This window comes from Carettochelys insculpta, chromosome 2, assembly GCF_033958435.1.
Source record: "Carettochelys insculpta isolate YL-2023 chromosome 2, ASM3395843v1, whole genome shotgun sequence".
Classification (NCBI taxonomy): domain Eukaryota; kingdom Metazoa; phylum Chordata; order Testudines; family Carettochelyidae; genus Carettochelys; species Carettochelys insculpta.
The window spans coordinates 200,284,402-200,296,457 of record NC_134138.1 but is presented as its reverse complement, the minus strand read 5'-3'; the positions used below and the strand labels follow the sequence as shown (position 1 = coordinate 200,296,457).

The 12,056-nt window shown below is 45.3% G+C and overlaps 1 protein-coding gene across 2 annotated transcripts in view; it reads left to right on the top strand.

Annotated features, from left to right (window-relative positions):
- POMGNT2 (protein O-linked mannose N-acetylglucosaminyltransferase 2 (beta 1,4-)) overlaps positions 1-12,056 on the top strand; it is a 143,482-nt gene that overhangs the window by 50,549 nt on the left and 80,877 nt on the right. The gene's annotated exons all lie outside the window — the stretch shown is intronic.

The following is a 12,056-nucleotide window of genomic DNA, read 5'->3' as shown; positions in this document are numbered from 1 at the left end:
AGTTCCTGGCTTGATATGGTATCCTTCTGGAGTCCTCCCCCCAGGCACCCCTTCCCCTTCGAGACACCCCCTGGAACCTCCCAGCACCCCCTTCCTGAGCATCCCACTCCCTTCCTAAATGACCCCTCCCATCCTTTCCTGTGGCCCTCCCACAGGTTGCCCCCCCTACAGCTAATTGCAGGGCTGCAAAATGGGGCCCAAGGCAGAAAATTTGCTCACTCCTGTGCTCTGTGTAAAGCACAAAATTATTTAGTTATATAATAAACAAAGTATGTTTGACATTTTTTTTTTTTTTTTTTTTTTACTGTTAACACTCAGCTGCTGAGCTGTATAAATAGCAGATTTTATTTCTAAAATATTTTTGCTGGTAGGTTTGTGAATTGTGAGATATTGTAAGTTTATGGGATAAAAGAACATTAATTTTTCCCTGGTGGATTTGAGGTAGACACACTTGGAAATAGTTTCAGTATAATGACTGATGATCCATCTGGACGGTGGGTGGAATGAAAAGCATTGCCAGTTCTGCGTGTATGCAGCTTCATTATGTCAGGGAGATAAGTTACCTCCTCCAAAATGTCTTGTAATGGACTTTGGGCTAGATTCTCAGCTGGGGCAAATTAGTGTGGGTTCATGCAAATCAGTTAATCTATGCAAATTTATACCAGCTGAGCATCTGGCTCTTTGTTTTACCATCTCCAGTTGTCTCCACTTAAAGTGCTTACTACTAAATTAATTACTGCACATTCAATAGCCAGATAAATCAAGTAGCCTGTTCTCTGTCATTTTTTAAATTTGTTGCCTTTCAGTATAATTGAATATCCCTTTGTCCTTGCATTATGTGAATGCATAACTAGAAGTGCTGGATTTATTTTTTCTTTAGCATTCATTATTGCACCTCCCTCTTATGTGTCTCCTTTCTGAAGGACGGTCCCACTAGTTTGTCTCTTCTCATGGAAGGCTTCCTATGCCACTGATCAGAGATCACCTGTCCCTAAATCCCCTCTCTTTCCGCTATATTATTATTTTTGAGGTGGGGCGATCAGAAGGGTACTCCAGATGTGGGCATTCTATTGACTCCTGTAACACCAGTGTGATACTGTCAGTTTTGTTTCCTGTTCTAGCCCATGTGCTTCCAAACGCTTGTTTGTGTTTTTCAATTGCTGCAGTCAGATTGAGCCAAAGGCCTTCTCTGAGCTTTCCACAATGACCTTCTTCCTAAATTTATGGTTCATGCAGCAAAGTGTCTGAGTGTCACATTATTCAAATGTATTGCTTGCAAAGGGTCTTGCCTTGCACATACTACTGAATTTCATCTCAAGTCTCTCAGTGCTTTCGCTAGTCTTGACTAAACTGAGTAACTACATTAAACTACACTGATATAAATAGATACAAAATCATTGTGTGCACACACATGCACATAGCTGGTTTTAAAATAGATATTTTACACAAAACTGGTTCTAGCAGGGAGCAATGAGGCAAATCTTATTAACCTTTCATCATGCTGAAGGTCTGTGCATTTATTGGCTTGTTTCTTAACGGCTGCTGATGCTGGACTTTGGCAAAAAGCTTTCTGAAAATTACAACTATATTATATCTACTGTTTCTTCTTTGCCTGCTATTTAGATGCCCTGTTCAAAGAATACCAGTAGATTAGAAAGGTATGATTTTCTTTTTATAGAATCTGTGCTGGTTTGTTCCCAATATTATTGTTGTCTTTTTATTATATCTTATTTATATGTATGATGGTCATTGGGAATAAATTCCAGCCCATGCCCCAAACCACTGTCTCCAACTATCACTTTCTCAAAATATAGCTTTTTATGGGTGGTCATGTGGTTGTGGTTAGTGTGCACTGTGGTTTGCTTTCTTTCAGCTTCTGGTCATTCATCATCATCAACAGCCATGGGCTCAGCATTGGTGTCTGATACCTCTCTCACTATTTCCTTCCATCTTTCCCTGTCCGGTGCAGAATGGCTTAGTTTCTGTAGACTGGCTCTGCATCAATCTACTGTATAATCTACCCATTCTCTGGGAGGTCTGCCTCTCTTATTTGAATCATCCGTTATGCCAAATACCAGGGTCTTGATTTTTTGTTCGTTGTTCATTCTGCAAATATGCCCAAATAGCTGTAACTTCCATTGTATAACCTTCCACAGTAGGTTCTTTTTTGTCTGCATCTTCCTATATAATTCCTCATTGATGACCTTCTGCATCCATCCTGTTCTTGGGCTCTTTCTGTAACAACTCCTCTCGAACGCACGTATTCTTCTCTTTGAATCTTTTGTTATCTCCCGTCTAGCATCCATACAACAAGCTGCTGAATACATGTTTTCAAGATGCTCAGCTTAGCTCCTAAATTAATTGCTTTGCTTTTCCATGTCTTAGCCATCGCCCTCAAACTCGCTCTTGCTTTCACTATTCTAGTTGCTATTTCTTTCTTAGAGTCTAGTAAGTTGGTTTAGAACAAATAGAGGTACAAGTCAAGGAGACGAATATTGCTGAGTGTCTTCATCGCACATCTAGAGAGCACGAGGGACAAGATCAAGGAAGAGGTAGAAGGGATATCCATGCATGGGGAAAGAATTAACAACATGAGGTTCACCGATGATATAGTTATCGTTAAGGAAGATGAGGAGAAGCTAGCAAAAATGATGCAGATGCTAAACAAAGAAGGGAAGCAGTACGGACTGATTACGAGCATCGATAAAACAAAAACAATGGTATTTGGAGATAAGGAAATACGAAGGAAGATCAGTGTCGATGGGATTGAACTACAATATAGAGAAGTTCACATATCTGGGAAGTAACATAACACATTCTGGTCATTGGTATACAGTATTGTTCCATCTGAGGAGCTGGCACATAGTTGCAGAGTGGTTGTTGAATTAGTAGAAAGTGTGAGAAGTTTTAGGCCAAGAGGGTGCTGTAAAAGGAATCCTTGCTCCTAGCTGAGTGGCAGCATCAGGCAGTTGGATGTCTGTCAGGTGGCAAGAGTTCTCACTGTCTCACAAGAGCAGTGTAACAAGATAGGCTCAATTTACAGCATTGGAAAATGACTTCTTCTCTGAGAAGTCATTTAAAGGATGTCCAGGAGGGTTTCTCCTTGCCTTGGGTTCAGTAGTCCATTTGCACATTCCAAGCTCTGTGTTTTCTGTAATATCTTGGCTCAGGAATCAATCTGCAATAGTCAGTTAAGGTTGGGGGTGGGGGTAACAAGTCAGGTGAAAGATGTAAGAGATACTTTGACATGTTCTCTGCTAACCAGGTTCAGAGAGAGTGGCCAGTCAGTGGATGACTTGGCTTAACTATAGGCAACTACGTGCCTGTTGTAAGTACCGCCTGATCTGGGAGGTGCTTACAGGAGTCAGCTGCAGGAGTTGGTTCAGTGCATAAAATCCACCAGGGTGTCCAGCAGCAATAGGAGGAGGAGGATGTCATGGGGACCTACTCCTGTCTGATGGCCACAGTAGGTTCTAGGAGGAGGGCAACTGATAGTGTGCCTCTCCCTTTGTTCCTACAGATTGAATCAAAACTTGACACACGTGGGGTGTGTCCACAGTAGCTGGCTGCTTCGAATTAGCTGGCACAACGTCAAAATACCACGCGTCACGTGTGCACGCGCCATGTGCTATTTCAACATTGAAATCAACGTTAGGCAGCTAGACATCGAAATTGCTATTCCCATCCAAAGATGGGAATAGTGCCCTACTTAGACTTTGAACGTTGAAGTAGGGCGTGTGTAGATGATCTGTGTCCTGCCGCTTCGAAATAGCGGGGTCCTCTATGGCGGCCATCAGCTGAGGGGTTGAGAGACGCTCTGTCCAGCCCCTGTGGAGCTCTATGGTCACTGAGTGCAGCAGCCCTTAGCCCAGAGCTTCTGGTGGCGGCTGCTGCTGCTGCAGCTGAGGGTACACTCTGCGTGCACAGGGTCTGCAACCAGTTGTCGGCTCTGTGGATCTCGTGCTGTGCAGGCCAAGTGTGTCTGGGAGGGGCCCTTTAAGGGAGTGACTTGGGGCTTTGCTGGCCCCTTATTTCTATGGGGAGCACTTGTGTGTGTGTGTGGATGCTCTGCATTTCCTTCCAGGGTGGCTCTTTTCGACGTTCTCCGTCGCTACTTCGATGTTGAATGTCGACAGCACCAGCCCTGGAGGACGTGTAGACAATATGCATCGAAGTAGCCTATTTTGATGCTCTTACGTTGAAATAGGCTACTTTGACGAAGTGTGCTATTGTAGATGTAGCTGTGATGTTGCTGAGAAGTGAGAGCCTTGATAGGAGAAATAATCATGGCACTTCCTCAATGAATTAGCTTCTACTGCTCCTTGAGTAACAGTAAAACCTCTCAGTACCTCATTCATTTTTATGAGTAGCTATTTGCATCATAGCTTAAGTCTAATTCAGTCATTGACAGTGACATTTTAGCCCAAGAGGCTTTTAAAAATATTGAACAAAATGAAATGAAAACCAGAGAGTCCCTGTACTTGGATTTCAACGTTCCCCCAACCCTGCCTCTTACACGGTTAGATTTGTCCTCTTGTGTTCTCAGTCAGTAGTTCCTTATGTCACAGTAGTTATCTGGAATTCCATGGGACTGTTCATGAAGTAAGATGCTTCTCAGTGGGATTAAGGTTGGTAGTGTCTGGCCCAGAGTGGTTTGGTTCTGGAGTTTTACTTCAGCCCCTTTTCTAAAGGAAATCTTTCTTCTTCCAAAGTGTTCTGTGGTTTGTACCAGCGCCTGCCACAATGGGCTCCTGGTCTATGCTGGGGTCCCTCAACACCACCCCATTACAAACAGTTACTAATAGCCTCTTTTTCTGATTTTTTTTGTTAAGTGTAAATTTTATTAGTACACTGTTCTCCATCCACTGCAGGGGAACATCCTCTTCACGTTTTACTGTTGCTAATGTGCCCGTCATTGCAATAACATCAAGAACTCTGGTCCCTGAAAGGGAGCATGTGCAGAGCAACCTCCCAGATGATGGTGCATTATATAAGATCCGAGCAGCCATGCTGAGCAGATTGGCGCTGGCAATATATCTTTGATGCTTTCCTATTCATCTTCTGGTTAGCGATATTCCCCTGCTCCTTGCTTGATAAAGCTTTTAATGTTAGATTTTATTTTCCCAGCCAAGATTTTAGATTTATGGCTCAAACAAAGGCCTTCTGTAATTACACTGCACACACTTTACAAGATGTCCTAGTGCTGTGTGTGTCTTGTTAGTGACAATATGTGACAGATCTGGATTAGAAAATAGTGAGGCTGGTGTTCAAACCGTCTAGCAGGGTAGGGGGATTGGCAGAGTTCCCGCAAAAGCTTAATGAAATGTCTGTCTTTTTTTTATGGGATCCTTACTGAAAGTGACGGGGAGGCAAGGACGTAGATGGAATGTTACTGTCTCAGATGTTTTACCATAACATGTCTCCTTTTTGTGATCACAGACCAATGAAGCATTGTGAAGTCAAACCTGCCATTTGAACTGCTGTGTGGGAAACTTGCATTTTTAAGATTTGCCATTTGTACAGGCAATCATCCTAACCTGCCCTCTTCAGTATTAAAGGATTTATCCCGGCCACTAACTTAGTGACCTCTTTAAAGAATCCACTTACTCTGCTGCTTTTATAGGAAGGACAGTGTGGATGGGCTCTGGAGAAGAAAAATATGCAGTGAAAATCCATATATAATATCCAGGAGCCTCTGGCAGCTTTCCAATTCAGGTGCTGCTTTGTACATTTTTATGCGAGAATGCTGCAGTGACATTGAGGGCATCTGCCGCACCAGGCGTGCAAGTACGTATAGGCCTTCTTTTTCACATAAGAGTAAATCCCATGTGTGTTTGTATGCCATAGATCACTTTTGTTATTGGTTTCCTTTTGAGGTAAGTATTGATTTAATTGACCCCTCTCTGAGCCCTAAGTTCGTCTTTTGTTTGAGTGGGAGATGGGGAGAGAAGGCACTGTTTTGTCTAGCAATATGCAAAATCAGTTCATGCAAATAATAGGCTCTGCTGTGTATAATTTGAAGGCATGTTCTCTCCATAGTAGGTTTGTGTTTTCCAACAAGAAGAGGAAAAGTGAAATATTTCATCCAAAAAGCAAAACAGTGGTTTAAAAATGCCACTGCAGTGCCTCGTGGGAGCTGCAGTTGAGGTGCCTCGTGTTCCTGCTCCCTTCCTCCTCCTTGGTTAGACTACACCTTGGTGAGGAGAGGCAGTGCAGGATATTATGGGGCATCATTGAAATCCCTGGCCATGGTGCATCATGGGAGCTGTTGAGTGGCTGCGAAGCCTGGTTCATGAAGGAGAGAGAGGACACTGAGACAACTAAACTACAGCTCCCATGAGGCATTGCAGCAGTATGTCCGAAATGAAACTTTTTAGTTTTCAACCAACATATTTCAATTCTCAAACATTCATTTTTCATCTAGAATTATTAGTTCTTTAAAAGCACTGATAAATTTTGCACAAAATTTCATTTACTTGAAATCCTGATTTTTTAAATTGAAAAATAATATAAATGGTTTTTTTACCAGCCTAGCTACAGTTGCAGTTTACTTTTCCGTAAGTTTCTTTTCCTTATAGCCCACTGCCTAATGCTCACACTCATGAAAACCCAATGAAAAAACTCCTTAATCCTCTTGTGTAGTTGCTGCTGAAAATTGCAAGGATCCCATCTCCCAAGGAAAACACAGCACCTCACACTGGTCTAAGAAGACAGATGAGTTTTGGGGGTTTCCCTCATAGTACCAAAGCTTATCGCCACCAGGAGTCTCTATTAGTAACAAAAGTTTGTGGATTTACAGCTGGATATTTTAAAGGTCATGATTTATATCCTCTCTCATTATCTAGGTGCATTGCTGCTTTGCAAACATTGACTTGCTCTAGTTTAAAAATGAATTAATATCAGGGAAATTCTGAGGTCTTGTTATGAGGGAGGTCAGACTGTCCTATAATCTGTGGGTTGGTCTACACTACTGAGGACCCTTGAATTAAATGTAGTTGAAGCTGACAAACTCAGATGTACTTACTGTGGTAAATTGACAGCTATTGCACTCCTGTTGGCTCTGCGTGCCCTTCTCATTCTTGTGGATCACCCGAGTTGATGGGAGAGTGCTCAGCAGTCAATTTATCCTGTCGCTAGTAGACTAGGCATGGTAAGTCAACTCTAGCTGGATTGATCGCTGCCCATCAATCCAGCAGGTAGTGTAGACAGGCACTATGAATGATGGGGTTGTGCAGAGATTCTGTAGATAAATGTGGCAGCCGGTTTGTGTAATGTTCTAAATACAGACATAAGATAAAATCCTGGCTCCCATGGACTTAATGGAAGTTTTACCATTGACTTAATTACGGTCAGGATTTTGTCCTGAGACTGTGAAAGGAATGGAGGAAGCAATGTAGATAGGACTTAATATAACACAGACTGTGTTTGTGCCCTGATTTACCTTGAGGGAGTCAAGAGCTGATCTTGCAGCTAACCCCAGAATGATTAAGACTTGTCTGATAAACCTGTTTCTTTCTGTCATACAGAGGCATGCAGACCTGACATTTCCAATTTATCGTATCTGATTGGTGAACTCTTGAATTGTACCTGGTTAGTTTTCTTTTTAAGCTCCTTCTCAATTATTAAAATTCTAGGTTGCTATAAGTTGTCTGGTAGCTTTTCATTTTTATTATTCAAAGATATGTGAGCACAACTATCCCATCTGAAATCGAGCAATAACCTAGGTTTCAGTATAAAAATTATTTTTGCAGTCTTGCTTCGTGTTGTCTTCACCTTGAATAACAAAATATAGTCTAAAGCAGCATCAAGAAACTGTACTTACATGCATAGCTGTAGTCTGCTTACATGAGTTGATCTCACAGTCATCAGTCAAAGCTAAGAGGCAAGCAGACCAGAGTTACTTGGAATGACTTGGGAACAGTAATCTTCAAATCTGCTTTACACAGTAGTTTGAACTTTGCTACGTGGGGCTGCCATGTATGCCCTTGGGACTAAGAAAAACACAAGTGGGTTCGTTGCCTCCATGCTATCTAGAGACATTCTTCTAGATGCAGTCTGTGCAGGGCTTGAAGTTATTTGGAAGGCTGGTGCTGGGAAGGAGGCAGATGCGGGGTGGTTTAGAGGTTTGTTTGTTTTTTTTTTAATCCAGTATTCCTTATGTGAAATGGTCTCCATTGTCTGTTCAATTCCTTAGGCTTCCTAATTCCTGAAGCAGGAGCTATTTTCCACATGGTTAAGCCTGAAGATAAGAGCCATGTGACAGCTCCAGCTGGTCCCACGCCATAGTAATTAAAGCTGTGTCTTTCCTGTTTCTATATAGGCTTCAGTCTCCTCTTTAGGCTTTTGCCAACACTAATCATCTTGCTCAGTGGAACTATCAGGCTATGGGAGCAGCACCAACTAGCAAGTAGTCTTACTGTCTCAGTTGGAAGGGCTGTGGGAAGGCTCAGTTAATGGAGGAATACAGATGAGCTGTCTTTGGCAGGTTAGATGGGAGAGAGATTTGTTGTTGGCCATAATTGAACCTGAGGCCTCTGGAGCTAAATGCATGAGCAGGAGCTGAAAATCATATGGTCTTTTGTTAAGGCTGTAGAGCAGACTCATTCACCTCTTTCTAAATGGTCTTTGGACACCACTAGATGGGACATAATGCCGTATGGGTTGGAATAGAATCATTGGACTGGAAGGCCCTCAAGAGGTCATTGAGTCCAGTCTTCTGCACTCACAGCAGCACCTGTATCACCCTGACAGATGTTTAGGTAACCTGCCCCTAAGTACTTGAAAGCAGTTACCATGAAATACACTTGGGGTCCTAACAAATGCAAGGATTGAACGCACCCATGCTGACTTAGAAGACTAGTGCTTTAGCCACTTACCTATGGGAGGAGGGCTACGTATGTACACTGCATTCTGGAAGCCACCAAATACCAGAGAGAGCAGTACATTTGTGAGTAGGCCTTGCATGTTAGTGTATGGTTAGTGAACATGGCTATATTGGACCCATCTATGTTCATGTGCTTTCTTCATGTTTTGGTTGTGTAATGAGGCAAAGTCACATCAGAGCACAAAACATTCTATCTGAATAGTTTGAGGATGGACTAGGCTTAATTCCAAATATATGATAAACTGGGCGAAAGGAAAATCAGACTCACTCTGCATGCCTAATGACATGTATGGCATCCGATCTGCAGAACAAAATGACACAAATGGTCTGCTACTGAACAACAATGTACATTATTCTTTCAGCTGTATTTTGGTTCCAACTTATTTAACATGGTTACAAGTACTGTGTGTCATGAATGCTATTGGATACAAGACCAAAGCTTCACTAAAATGGCTGAGGCAAGATTTGGATATGGTGACCTGGGCTGCCCAGAATATAGCTTACCTTGTGTGCAAAATATATTGCAATGACATATTCAACGTTGGATTAAGCGTCTGAGACTATGCCTATACTGCAGGGTAGGGGTGTGATCAGCCTGCTTGTATACATGTACTCACAGGGACTTGCCTCAAGCTAGAATGAGTATAAACAGTGTAGCCGCAGTAATATAGGTCGTGGCAACAGTGACATGGATAAGCTGTATATACCCACTGGTTTCAGGCAGGTTTGCACTCTGCATAACTAAAACCATGCAACGGCAGCCACTCTGCTAAACTGTTATTTATATTTCCACCAGTTCGAGCAGAGCTTGTGCCACCATGTACACATGAGCAGGGAAATTGCTCACCTAGCTCCTAGTGTGGATATAGCCTGAAGATGGTGCAGAAAACACATATATTTGTGGTGGTGAATTCATGGCCTACCCTCAATGGTTGGTTGGGAAAGTACAGACTGACCATGGCTACTTCTCTGTTACTGCTCCACATCTGGTTAGCTTAGCATTTGAGGACATGGTACTGTACCCTCCTCCTTAAAAGAGAAGCTGGAGATCCTTCTGCCACTTCTGATGGTACTGCATAGAGCAATGGTGGGAAACCTGCAGCTCCCAGGGCTCCACCTGTGGCCTGCAGACCCCGGCTGCCCTCCTCAACCATATGCCTTTCATGCACCAGAGCACTAGACCCCCACACTTTCTTGCTCCCCCACCTTCCTCCCAGGACTTTCGGAGGTGCCACAAGTCACCTGATTCTTCCTCAAGTGTCCCCGTGGGTGCTCCACGATAGGTGTCGGGCTCGCCCCAGCGCCGCAGGTCGGATCTTTTCAGCAGTTTCTGCCGGACCACGCATGCGCCGGCGCGCGCCGCTCCCTTGCGCACTCCCGGCCACGTGCGTGATCCAGTCCCCGCCAGTTCCTCTTTAACCACCATCGGCTGCAGACGGAATCCGCTCAGGCTACGGCCAGAGTTAGTGTATTTAATGTTTTTAAAGTGTTTAGAGCTTCTTTTTCAGTCTTTAGCTTAAGTTAGCTTGCTATTGTTTTCAAAAAAAAAAAAAAAAAAGAAAAGAGAGTAAAAAGTAAAGTTTTACAGCCTTAGTAGCAAGCGGAGCAGCGGAGGCCCGGGGACGTAAGGCCATTAGGCCTCCTGCCGCGGCAGGCTGAGTCCGAGAGGGGAACAGGCACAGAGAAGGTGCTAAGTACCCTATTAACAACTCAAAGACTCACCACAATGTACTCTTCAGGATTCAAAAAGTGTGAGTCATGCTGCGAAGCAATGCCGGCCTCCGATGGGCACAGTCAGTGCATTAGGTGCCTCGGGGAATCTCATGTCACCCAGAAATGCTCCTTCTGTGCAAAGCTCACAGCCAGAGCAAGGAAGGACAGAGAGATGCGGCTGAAAATGCTGCTCTTTGACAAGGCCCTCCAGCCAGACGCGCCGGAGCGGCCTCAGCAGGAGGGACCCGCAGGGGCCCATAAAAGGAAAGCTGCTTCCCTAACCCCATCAGTGCAAAAACGGAGGAAGCTTTCACCAACCCGATCCCTGCTGGCAGCCACAGCGAGCGGGACGGGTGGAGCGCATAGCCCGCAGTCGCAGCTGAGCGGCGGCGGCGCAGAGACGCATGTGGCAGAGGCTGAGCCTCCAATAATCAAACAGCCGCCCCGCACCACGGGCAGGGCGGTGGCCAGGCAAGCGCCGGAACCGGCGGCACTGCAGCTAGCGCCACCGACCCCCGGGGAACCGGTGGTGCAGAGCTCGCAGGCACGCGGCCTGCAGGCACCGGGGGAGACCACCCGCACGGCACCGCAGCGGAGCGTGCCGAGCGCGGCGCAGACAGCGGGGCCGAGATCCCCGACGCGGAAAGGGGCGAAGCCAGCCGCACGGGGGGGGGAAAGGCAGCACAGAAAACCTGGCACCGCAGCCCTTCTCCAGACAGGGCTGCAGGGCTACTCGCTCTAAGCCCTCCACTTATGCTGCAGACTCCAACGAGGCGGCAGGGGTCACCTCCAGTATACCCTGAGCCCCCATCCCCGTTCCTACAGCCAGAATCACCATGGCTCGGACCACCATTGCCCTTCCTGGGCTTTGAACCCCTGGAGTACTGCCACAAATCAGTCTCTCCATTATCTCAATCACTCAGACGATCTTGCTCCCCCAGACGCAGGGGGTATGCACCTCCAGAGTGGTCCAGGTCTCCATCTCTGGAACAGTGCCCGTGTTGCCATGGTCGCCCCTATCACGCAGGGCATAGACACCATAGGCATAGTCCCAGGGACAGATCCCCCCAGACAGTTCCATATCCCCGAGGGCAATTGCGGACGGGGACGGAAACGCAGATATCTCAGGGGGAGTTGTTTCTGGAACCCCGAGATTTTTCCTCACAAGTATCTAGCGAGAGGATGTATCACCATCAATAGGACCCAGAGGGGTCCAGAGAGGCTTACCCTAGCGGTTCCTCGCTATCTTCCCCTGACGAGGCCACGGCCCCAGGGGACGTCCATCCTCTGGACGATCTCAAACAGTTCCAAGAGCTGTTTAAAAGGGTGGCCTTCACGCAAGGCATCCAAACAGCAGAGGTGCAGGAGAAACACCATAAACTCCTTAAAAACCTGAGACCTCCGGCCTCTTCCAAAATAGCTATTCCACTGATGAAGCAATCATGGAGTCCGCCACCAC